Source organism: Microtus oregoni, unplaced genomic scaffold (assembly GCF_018167655.1).
Source record: "Microtus oregoni isolate MIOR12 unplaced genomic scaffold, Mior012 000068F_ref0000429, whole genome shotgun sequence".
NCBI classification, from domain to species: Eukaryota; Metazoa; Chordata; class Mammalia; order Rodentia; family Cricetidae; genus Microtus; species Microtus oregoni.
The window spans coordinates 8234015-8246024 of NW_024543975.1; positions in this window are offsets into that span (position 1 = coordinate 8234015).

Below are 12010 nucleotides of genomic sequence, written 5' to 3' on the forward strand. Positions count from 1 at the left end.
AAACAGTATCAATAAATGTCTCATTAAAACCATAGAGCATCTCTGAATGCAGAGGGTCAGCTGCCTCTTTGCTCACACCACCCATTTAAGCAAGCAATGCCAGGTCCTCCCAAAGAAATGTACTTAAGGTGACATGAGCAGCTGTCTGAGGAAAGTTACAGTCATGTTCAGCCCCTACATTTGGCCAAAATGACAACTTCTGAAATGTATTGGCTGTGCAAAATGTCACTGTGCACACTAGAAATGTAAAGATATCAGGTGGAACAAGCAATAACAATTACTCTAACATTTCTGATATTTCTAAAACGTAAAGGTAAAAATAACTTACAATATAATTCCAGAGCATTAAAATCATATAATGAAAGCCAAAAACCCAAAGCAGTTAGCACTCTGACTAACCAATAATTTCAGAAGTCAGTTTTACAAAGCAAACCTAAAATATTCAGTGAAGCTTGCATTAGAAAAAACATCTTTCATGCTGAATGGAAAGCAATACATGTTCAGTCTCCTATCCCACAAAGCAATGAGCCGGGGCAGCCAAGGTCTTTATTCTTAAACCCCGTCATTCCTTTTCCCTGTCTCTGTCTTTCTCATTTTATAACATTTTTCTTGAAAACAACACATCTATACACCTTTATGTGCATCTTTCGTGTCTTTTGGCACATTAATCAGTCCTGCTCTGTGCTTTGTTTTTGTTTTGTTTTTGTTGTTTTCCCGGTTTGCCATAGTCTCTTCAGCCAGGATCCTTTTTTAAGTCGCAGTGTTCCTAGAACTGACTCCTTCACAGTGTGCTTACTGCCTCTGTGCTGTTTCTGTTGGTGAGAAGCCGTGTGACCTAGCCATCAAAAGTCAAATCTTAGTTTTAAATTTATTAATTACACTCACAGTTCATCTCATCTTTAATCAGTCAATTGACTACTTATTTGCCATTCTGCTTCATAATAACTTTAAATCTATCTCTTATTCTATCATTTTCTCCCTTACTGTTGAGATATTTCCAAATATTTTCTTAAATATTATAATAACCACTGTCAGGATCTTTCTTGTTTTCCCACTTTTGTCTTTCTGGTACAGCGGTGTCTCCCAGATCTTTGCATGGATTACACTTTCAAGACATATATGTTAACTCAAGTTCTCTTTCCTCTTCAAATAAGACTGGTAGAAGAAGCTTCATCATCACAAACACTGTTGGGATGTGGGACAATGGATCAAAGAGAACCCAACAAACTATATGAAGACAAATCCCTTCATCATATCCCCTGCAAGAGTATAAGGCAACAAAATCATGCTGGACAGCAAGAAAATGTAGAGCATCAGTGCATTGATGGGCAGCACGGACTGCTGAAGAAGAGCTGCCTCTCATCATTCTTAGAAGAAAAAAATGTTGAAAGGATCAATCTAGAAAAGAATACAGTACACTGTGGTGTGGCTCTTTATCTCTCTGGGAAAGGACTTTCCTCCATCCTACTGCACCTTTGCTGTTCCAATGACATGACATGAATTAACCATAACAAACAAAGAAAAGTCAAATGAGTGCATGGTCATGAAGAGTATCAGCATCAGTGAGCTAAGTGTTGAATGGGTAGCAATTGTGAAACACTTAATAGTGTTGGATATGAGATGTGCGTATATTGACAGTATGCATGATGAATCCTGAACAAATACCATTCTTACCAACATTTCATTCAAAGAAAATGAAGGCATGGCAAAGTCAAATGCTTTGTGCAGTTTTCCAACAGAACCAACTTCAAACCTAGAAAGTTCCAGCTCCAGAGAGAACCCCTTAGACAAAGGAAAAGAAAAACAGAACAGAATAGAACAAAACAAACAAAAAATGTACTTCATTGATAATGGCTTCACAAATATTTTTTTTTTAATTTTGTAGTCTGCTACCAAGAAAGACAGCAAAAGGAGTCATACCCTCTGCATGCATAGATTCTACATCTGGTGTATATACAAAGCCACCCAACTGTTAGCCAAAGTATTTAGGGAAAAATACATGTCTGTACTGAAAATGCACAGACATGTTTTGTGCCATTATTTTCAAAACAATTCAATTTATGTAGCATTTACTTAGTTTAGATACTATAAGTATTCTGGAAATGATTTGAAATATATGGGAAGATGAGTAGAGCACATGAAAACACATTTATATGTAATATAAGGTACATGAGCATCTGAAGGTTTTGTTATTTATGAGTGTGCCTGGAACAAACGCCCCATGGATAACAAATGGCAGCTGTGTATGTATGTGAAAGTCAACTGCTAGAAGGGGCTCAGCAACTCTCTTCAAATGGAGAAACACTGGATTTCAAATACTTATTTCAATGAGTTTCATTTTGTAATTTAATTTAAAGCTGTGCAGCCTATGGTGGCCACCAGTTAGAAATCTCCATTCAAACTTTATGTTGCACACAGCATGAACTCAGATCCTTTCAAGTGTGTGATTCAGTTGTTCAAAACACCTCTTAATACTTAACCCAGCTCAAAACTCTTTAAAAAATGTCATGGATATATAGGATCTCAAAGTCCTTAGCCAAATATTTTAGCCAATTCAAAGTTCTTCTTTTGATAAAAGCCACCAAGACAGCGCTTCCCCTAAATGAGAATTGAATGGTCATCTGTTAATATCCGAACATAAGTCAGGTTTCTGAATTTTTAGATATGACCCACCTTTTGACCTACACATCACTCATCCAATCATGTGGATGAGAACACATGCCAGCATAGAATACCTGCACTGCCATACTCATGAAAGGATCAAGAGCTCATTTGACATACCTGCTTTTAAAGTTCAGACCTAAAGGACATGTTAACTGCTCTTTCTTCTACGTTCTGCCAGCCCCATCACTATACCAGACTGACTAATGGGATAACAGCTTTCTTTGTCTTCATGTTCAACAGTTACTTACTTCCCCTAATTTTTTTTAAAGATTTTATGAGTGAAAGTCTACTTTAATGAATTTGTTTTTCTTTATAGAAATCTCAAAAAATAATTCATTGAATCACATTTCCATTTTACTAATCTGTTGTCAAAGAGCTCATGCTGTACAGGAATCCATATGTATTACTTATGCCTTTCTTATCTAGAGATACATGTTTATGATCCAAAAATTGATGAAGTAAAGTAGTATACTGAGTGACTGGGAGTATAGCTCTGCTGGGGGAATGTGTGTCTAGCATTAGCAAAGGAAACCCTGCATTCAGTCTTCAACATAATATAGCATAGACATGGTGGCTAATGGCCTGCAGTTCCAACACTCAGCACATATAGACACAGGAAGATGAGAAGTTCAGGATTAGTCTCAAATATTTAGAAAGTTCAAGCCCAAGGTGAGCTGCATGGCACCTGTCTCAAAATAATATAAAATAAAATAGCACATTGTGTGTCTCTCAGTCTTTGAGAAACCACATGTGACAAAGCCTAACTTTGTTATCTTTCATGAAACTATATTCACTGTGCTGGCAAGACCTCATGTGTCATCTAAAGACTCTGATAGGGAAATGCTCTCTTTAGAGTTTGTTTGCATCATCTTTTTATAAGATTTGGTTCCTTAAGATTGTTAGGCTGAGTGCCTCAATTACTTGATGAACACTGGTTTCAATCCTTCCTCAAGCTTTTGCCAAAAGAACCACCCAACACAATTTTCTTCATCAAAGCAGCAACAGGAAGCAAGTGACCACCAAGATCATAGTCACAGTTCGAAAAGCTTAATTGCAGAGGAAATCTAGTTGGCTAGAAACAAATCAAGCTAACTCAATGGGAGTTCATATTAGCCTTATTACAAACTGCTGAATGACTTCTAATGTGTCTCATCAGTTTTCTTTCTTTTAACTTCTAGTAGAAACTATTAGATATGTTAAAGCCTCGCCCTACCTAAATATCCTAATGTATTAGTTCTTTTAAAACTATTTCCCTAATAATTTCCATTTGTCTTCTGCTTTTAACTCACCACAAATGCTAAGAAATTCAAATGTATTTTCAAGCAGCATGAGACATCAGCAAATGGCGAATGGATTACTTACAGTAAGTACTACTACATAAAGGGGATGAGACACAAATTCAACAAAGCACTCAAAAAACTACACACAAGTAAGAATGTAGAAAATTGTTTACCTCTGTTATCTCTTGTCTTCAACTAGAAATAACTTCCCTTAACCTTCCCAAACTCTCAGGACTCAAAAAAATAATAAAAGCCTAAGAATTTTGTGTGCTAAATGTCATGTAAAGATAAATTATGATAATGACATTTAGTAGAAAAGGATAACCAAATTGATGACATGTAACCGTAACTACAATATAAATCTTTTCCCACTGTCATGACATAAGTTTTGAAGTCATCTGTGAATTAGGTCAATTAGTCTGCCATATCATTGTAAGTTTGATTACAATCTAATTGTATCTTTTACCTTGTTTTTCATGTTGAATTTCATGAAGAACTTAGAATATCTATTTAGCAACCAAGACACTTAATTTAAAGCTTGCATCACTTCCATTGCTATCTAACAGCCATCAACAACTTTAATGATAAAGTCAGCAATATTTGAAATATTTGAAGGATCATTTGGTTTGTGATGGGGGAGAGTCTTCTGTTTTGTGTTAATTTCATTGGTTAAATAAAGAGACTGCCTTGGCACTTTAATAGGACATAAAATTAAGTAGGCAGACTAAACAGAACAGAATGCTGGGAGAAAGAAGCTGAGTCAGATGGTCGCCATGATTCTCCCACTTCAGACAGACACAGGTTAAGATCTTCCCTGGTAAACCACCTCGTGGGCTACACACATTATTAGAAATGGGCTAGTCCAGGTGCGAGAGTTAGCCAAGAAGAGGCTAGATATAATGGGCCAAGCACTGTTTAAAAGAATACAGTTTCCTGCCGGGCAATGGAGGCACATGCCTTTAATCCCAGCACTCGGGAGGCAGAGGCAGGCAGATCTCTGTGAGTTCTAGACCAGTCTGGTCTACAGAGCTAGTTCCAGGACAGGCTCCAAAGCCACAGAGAAACCCTGTCTTGAAAAACCAAAAAAAAAAAAAAAAAAAAAATAGTAAGAATACAGTTTCCGTGTAATTATTTCGAGTATAAAGCTAGCCGTGTGGTCAGCCGGGTGGCGGGATACAGCCTGCAGCCTATTTCAACAGGTTTGTCTCAGCAACATTTGAAATTAAAAAGGAAAGTATTTACACTTTCGTCATCAGGCTTTTCTAATTCCTTTCATTCAAGTCAGGCCATAACCTGCCAAAATGAAAAATGAAAAATACGTCAGGGCTTTTCAATAGACAACAAATACTTTCTGACATTTCTCAGGATTGAACAAAACTTTGGTTGCCATGGATGCCACTCATACAGCTCAAGTTGTTCATCACCACAGCAATAAGACAAAAATAAAATCCATTTTTTAGCTGCTGGACTTTTAATACAGATCATAAAGAAAAACCAACAAACACAGCCTTGGCGCATGATTGTCCTCACTAGGAGCCTCCTGGCCTAGCCAGTCTTTTTAGAACTAGGCAGTAATCTTTAATGACAGTTATGCCAGACAGGAAGACAAGGATGTTCTGGTGAAAATAATCTTTCAAGTCATTTATTTAAATAGGCAATAGCATGATCTAAGTGTAATTAGATTTTAAATTCACCTTCTGATTAACAATTGTGTATTTATGGAAAATATTCAGTAAACTTCTGAGTGGTTCTTCCTAGCCAAGCTCAAAGATTTCTTTAGCTGATCTGAAGTTGGCCCTAAACTCAGGAAATAAAATTAAATTGGCCTGGCAAACCCCATAAAATAAACTAATCCTTATGAAATAAAAAAATGTGTATGAGTTTAATGAGCTGATTGAGAACAACATCCTAGAGTCTGTCTTATGGAGTATGTACGTGTGTATGCACGCACGCGTGCATTTGTGTTGTTTCTTTGTTTTGTATCTTTGATTTACAACACTTGATGCAAGAGTGTTCAATATATAGTAAATAAAATTTTATTTGTTTAGTTTTACAAAATAGATAATGGCTTATATTTGGTTATTATATGTATACAGTTAAAAAAAAAAACACTTAATAATCCCAGCACTCAGAAGGCAAGGCCAGTCTGGTACACAGACTAGTTCCAGGACAGTCAAGCCTAAACAAAGAAACCCTGTCTCAAAAACAAATCAAAAATACATGTAATAAATATTACAATAGACGAAGTAATTAAATGAAATTTGAAATATCTGGGCATTGAGGCACAAGCTGTTGCTACATAATGAGCTCCAGGCCAGCCTTGTTCTCTACCTCTTGTCATAGGAAAAACAAAAAAGTAGAAGTAACTAGGAAATGTAGACTGTTTAAAAGAATAAACAGAAATCATTAAACACCTTATATTAGTCATTGTATTTGGAAACATATGTTAGAATTTCATAAATTAATAAATAACTACAGAAAAAAGTTTATAATTTCACAATTCACAGAAGTTGTCATTCACATCAAGTTAGTTTAATATTCAATAATTGAACTCTCTCTTCAAAAATAATGCACAGTGCTCACTGTTAATTTAATGTATCTATAACTGTCTATTAGGCTGTGAATCTCTCAGTAGTTTGGCTTCATGTTTTCCTGACTCATTTTTCTTCTACTATTTGATTTCTACTGTCAATTGAAAATATTCCCTCTTTTTCCCCATAGGCACAAGATATGTTAAGAGCTGCCACTGGAGAGTCCATTTATGATGTTCCATTTCCCCCTTCTTGAGCTTTTGTAAACACAAATTAGCCATTGTAATGAATTATGTGGCTCTGATGTGACTTCCAAATCCTTCCCGACAAAAGAAATATCTTTATCCTTCACTTTATTTCAGGTGTTACTGAGTGCTAAGTTTGTGAAAAAGTCAGCTCTCAGCATCAAGAGAATATCTGTTTCTATTGAATTTAAAACCTATTAAAGGCACAGATAAATAAAGAACTATAACAAAGGTCTTGAGGAATACTAGGAATTTAGTGGAAATTCTGTTGTAAAGAATGACTCAGCCAAAGTTTCAGAGGCACCATAACAGTAGAGACTTAACCTTGAAAATATGTTCTGACTATAAACAAACTCAAAACTTCAAAATATGTTGCTAAAATGATAACTCATCTCCATGAATATTCATGTCTTTCTATGTATAGATTATTCCATAATCTAGAATTCAGGAAGAAGAGGCAGAAGGATCATCACAAGCTTGACGCTAACTTGGTCATCATATTTAGATTCATGCCACCCAGGCACTTTTACAGAGTGAGAATCTTTCTCTAAAGCAAAACCAAAACGCACAGATAATCATGTCCAAACATGCTGGAATCTGTCTATGTCCTTTTAAGTTAGCTACTACACTCATTCTGGACCAGTAATTTGCTGTCTTTCTTGGCTAATGGTGGAAACTCAAACCTGCCTATTTGTCTTCTATATTCTTACAACATACTATCTGATTCTTGGTCACATCATATGCAGAACTATTAAATGAAGACTTGAGGGTGTGGCAATAGATCTCAGAGCTATTCAGTATGCTTGACTGAAATGCTGTAGAGACACTCCTGGCCCCTCATCCCAGTCCCTAGCTGCCACTGTCTCCCTTGCTTTTATCGACTGTATTATTTTAGATTTCCCTTCTCACTCCAGCTTTTTCATTGCTCATCATTTGTCTGGCCTGATTTACCCTTAGAACCATGCTGTTGCATACACCAGGATTTTTCGATTTTTAAGGAAGACCATTTTGTTCATTTCCTACTTACATTTTTCATAATCAAAATGCAGTGGCATGTGTCTTGACAGAAGGCCATTCGAAAGTCATATGATTCCAGGTTGTCTCTCTGTCAAGACAAGTTACATGGAATCCTCAAACTCAACTCTTGCTGAAATGGCCATTCAAAGAATATATAAAATCAAAGAGGTTCCCTAAAAATTCTGGACTATTCCAACTCCAGCTTCTCAACTTCCCCAATGGGTACCAGCTCGAGCACAAAGAAATTATGTCTGCCAAATGTCACCTAGAACTTAGATTCCTTAGCGTCAAATTAATTTGACTTAGGGTCAAGTTAACACTGCCAAATTTTATGTTTTATAAAATCAATTTTATTTAGTTTCTTTTTGGAGAATTTCATACATAACTATTGTACTTATATCATTTCCACCACCATACCTTCCAGCTCCTCATATCCCCTCACTAACCGACAAATCCTTGACTTCTTCTTCTTTAATTATTACACATACATACATACATAAACACACAGAGAAAGAGACAGAGACAGATAGATACAGAGAGGAGAGAGAGAGAGAGAGAGAGAGAGAGAGAGAGAGAGAGAGAATCTCACTGAATGCATTTAATGTTCCTCACATGTTTTTGCTTTTAGGATTTAACTCTTGGGACTGGATATTCTATCCAAGGTCTTATCCTTGAAGAAAATCAATTCTCTGTCTCTCAGGAGCAATTGGTTGATTGTAGCTCTTCATCCAAGGGCAGTGTCTTGTGAAATTTCCTAAATCCACATTCAAAATAATGCTCAATTAATTTTAGTAAATTTAGAGACTTATGCATCTGTTGACAGAGGTTTCTGTCCTTCCCAGTCCCACAGCCATTCAGTCCCAAAGAAACACACAGAGGCCTACATTAATTATAAACTGGTTGGCCTAATAGCTCAGGCTTCTTATTAACTAACTCTTACATCTTAAATTAACCCATAATTCTTGTTCATGTTAGCCATGTGGCTAGGTACCTTTTATCAGTGAGGCATTCTAATTTTGCTTCCTTTATGTCTGGATGACAACTACAGACTGAGCCTTTCCTCTTCCCAGAATTCACCTCTTCTGAACACCCCACATATATTGCCTGCCTGGCTGTTATCCAATCAGCATCTTATTAAACCAATACAAGTGACAAATCTTTACAGGGTACAAGACCATCGCCCCACAATATGCAATGATATCATAGTCTAATTTGATAACACTTCCAGTATATAAAAAAGACTTCTATAATATCTTTCTATCCCAACTCATGGAAATCATTAATATATATCTGCAGACTTTTGCAGTTGGCAGACATTTCAAATGAATGGAGTCATCAATCAATATCCTGTCTTTTGATTTGGTCTTCTGTTTTGGTGCAGTCTTCTTTCATTCTATTGTTCCATTTAGATTATCCTTTCATCAGTTCTTGAACATTTGGATTGTTCCTCTTCATTGGCTATAATAAAACTTTCATGTCAATATATGAATATACACTTTCATTTCTCTTGGGTACATATCTAGGTTAGGGAATGCTGGGTTGTGTGGTAAGAAATACTGAATATTTCTACCACTTAGAAGAAGTTTCTAACCTCTAAGTTTCTTACATAGAAGGCACTCAAGCATTGCATTATACTGTTTAATTTTATCTGTGCCTTTGACATCATTAATATTTTAAACTTGTAATTTTGAATATCATCATTTTGTCACAATATTATGAAAACTTGTCATGGAAATGTATACTACCACGACAAAATTTTTAAAAATTTGTCATTTTTCTCTGAATTGTAAATTTTATAAACATTTGTCTCCATTTTTGGCAACTAAACAACATACCTAAAACTTTGCACTTTAAAGATTCCATCAATATGTAAGGATTAAGTCTTCAGAGAAATAAAATTGTTTATATATTGTTATTACTAATGTTTAAATATTGTTATTAATACTAAAATATAAGTCAGTTTCTCAATGATATTACATAATCTTCAAGTTGTCTGATTTCTTAAAATTCACAATGGCAAATAGGTCTTACTACATTGTATTAGGACATCCTTAAATTATCAGGGGAATAATGGTTTTAAGTGTGCATGTATAAACCCATATGTGCAGGTTTTATTTCCATTAGTGATTCTTAAAATATGTTGAAAAAGTGCACATTGTGAGAAAGGAAGACACATTATCATGTCTACTGACAAAAAATGCACAGTGCATAAGTACAGTTCACCTTTGGTGTGTTTGTTATTACTCTGCAGAGGGAGTAAGAAAGTAAAGCTTAGAGAAGTCTTAGAAAATTTCAGAGTCATTGATCCTTGCTGGTAGTTCAGTGAGCATCCTTAGATAGAGTTTTAGGGGATAGCCTGCATTCAGAAGCATTTCAATCTGTGCACCTGGGAACCCCAGGAATGTAGCCCAAGAACATTCATAGCAGACTGGAAAATAGAACAACTTAGAAACCCAGAGGAATATAAAAGTCAGTAATATAAAATATTTCCAAAATGTTCAAGTTCTGGTAGAATCACATACTGATAAAGTAAGAAAATGGTTGATGACGCTATTTGTACATTTACTGAAAGAAAGAAACGAAAAGTCTGTCCATCTTTAAATTCAAAGGTAAGAAGAAGAAAATACAAACCAGGGTAAAGAAATAAAAAATTAAAATGTGAATCTCTCTTAGTTCATTCCAAGATTAACAAAACGGTTGGGTTGGTCAATTTAAATCAAAAGAATTAGAGGCATAAAAATGGATTCACATCAACTTTGAATCGTCAGATAAAGCAATACAAACTATTCAATAGATAGTTGTCTATTATATTCTTTTTGGTTTTTATATTTTCAAGATAACATTATTAATATTTATTGGCAAAAACTTCATTATTACAATTTTTAGTCTCAGTTTGCAAAAATGTCAAGAAAGAAACATAACAGTGACTATTCTTTACTTACCATGAAAATTATTCAACATTTGCACAACCCACACAACCTAGTCTGAGAGGATCACTACTCTACTTGCCATGACAAGTAAAATATTTTCTGGATGTGGCCCTTAAAACAATAACTCACTGGACAAGACCTTAGGGACCTAGAAATGTGTTTAGGAGCTTGCCAGACTTACTTTGGGCTTGTCAATAAACAGACTGCAGAGGGACTAACCTTTCATAATAGAACCACAGTGTCTGGGAAAATCTCATCAATATGTGAATGTAAGAGACTATTGGGATCCTGAAATGGAATAAAATAAGATTATTATAAAAAGTTATATAAAAAAACTGTTGTTTGCTCAGCAATTCTATGCCTGTCCTTATCCTAAGTTTCATCTGGTTAAAACACTGCAGCTGTGTTGTATTCTGCATTTTTACAAAGACTCAGAAGTGTATGAATTTGTTACCTTATTAATGCCTATGTTCCCTTTTGGGATTATATTATAATTATACCATTTCTTCTCATTTTCCTTCCTCTGAACTCTCCCATTAACTCCTCCATGCTCTCCTTAAAATTTATGGTATCTATTATCACTAACTGTTATTGCATGCATAAATGTATATGTATATACATATATATTCCTAAATGTAACCTGGTCAGTAGACATAAAATACTCCTATATTTCCTGGAATGACTATTTGGCACCTGATAACAAATTGATGTGCACTTTCCAGGAGAAGACCACCTTTCCTTCTCCCAGAGTTCCTCAGTTGCTAACAGTATTTTTTGTAGGACTGAGGCATCAATAAATATTTTCCTGTCTACTTTGGCATGTCCTTACTGAGCTAACATTTGGGCACTCATGTTGGTGAGACTTTATGAATTTCCATTCTGAAATCATTAGGAGACAAAAATCTCATAACAAACTCCCTGATTCTCCTGGTCTTACAATTTCTCTGCCCCCTTTTTGACAATGTTCCCTGAATCTTGTGTGGGAATTTTTTGTTTGTTTTGTTTATTTGTTTGAGATAGTGTTTCTCTGTAGCTTTGAAGCCTGTCTTGGAACTTGCTTTGTAGAGGAGGATGGCCTTGAACTTACATAGATTTTCCTGCCTCTGACTCCCGAGTGCTGGGATTAAAGGTGTATGATACTATGACCAGGCAGGGATTATTTTAAGTAAGTACCCAAGGGACTGGGCTCCACAAGTCTACATTCTCATTGGTCGTTGTTTGTCTCTATGATCTTTGTTGTGAAGAGAACTTTTCTTGATGAGAGGTTAAAACAAACGTATCTGTGGATATGAGGACAAATGTTTTAGATCATTAGTAGAGATGATGCTGGCTTAGTATATTAG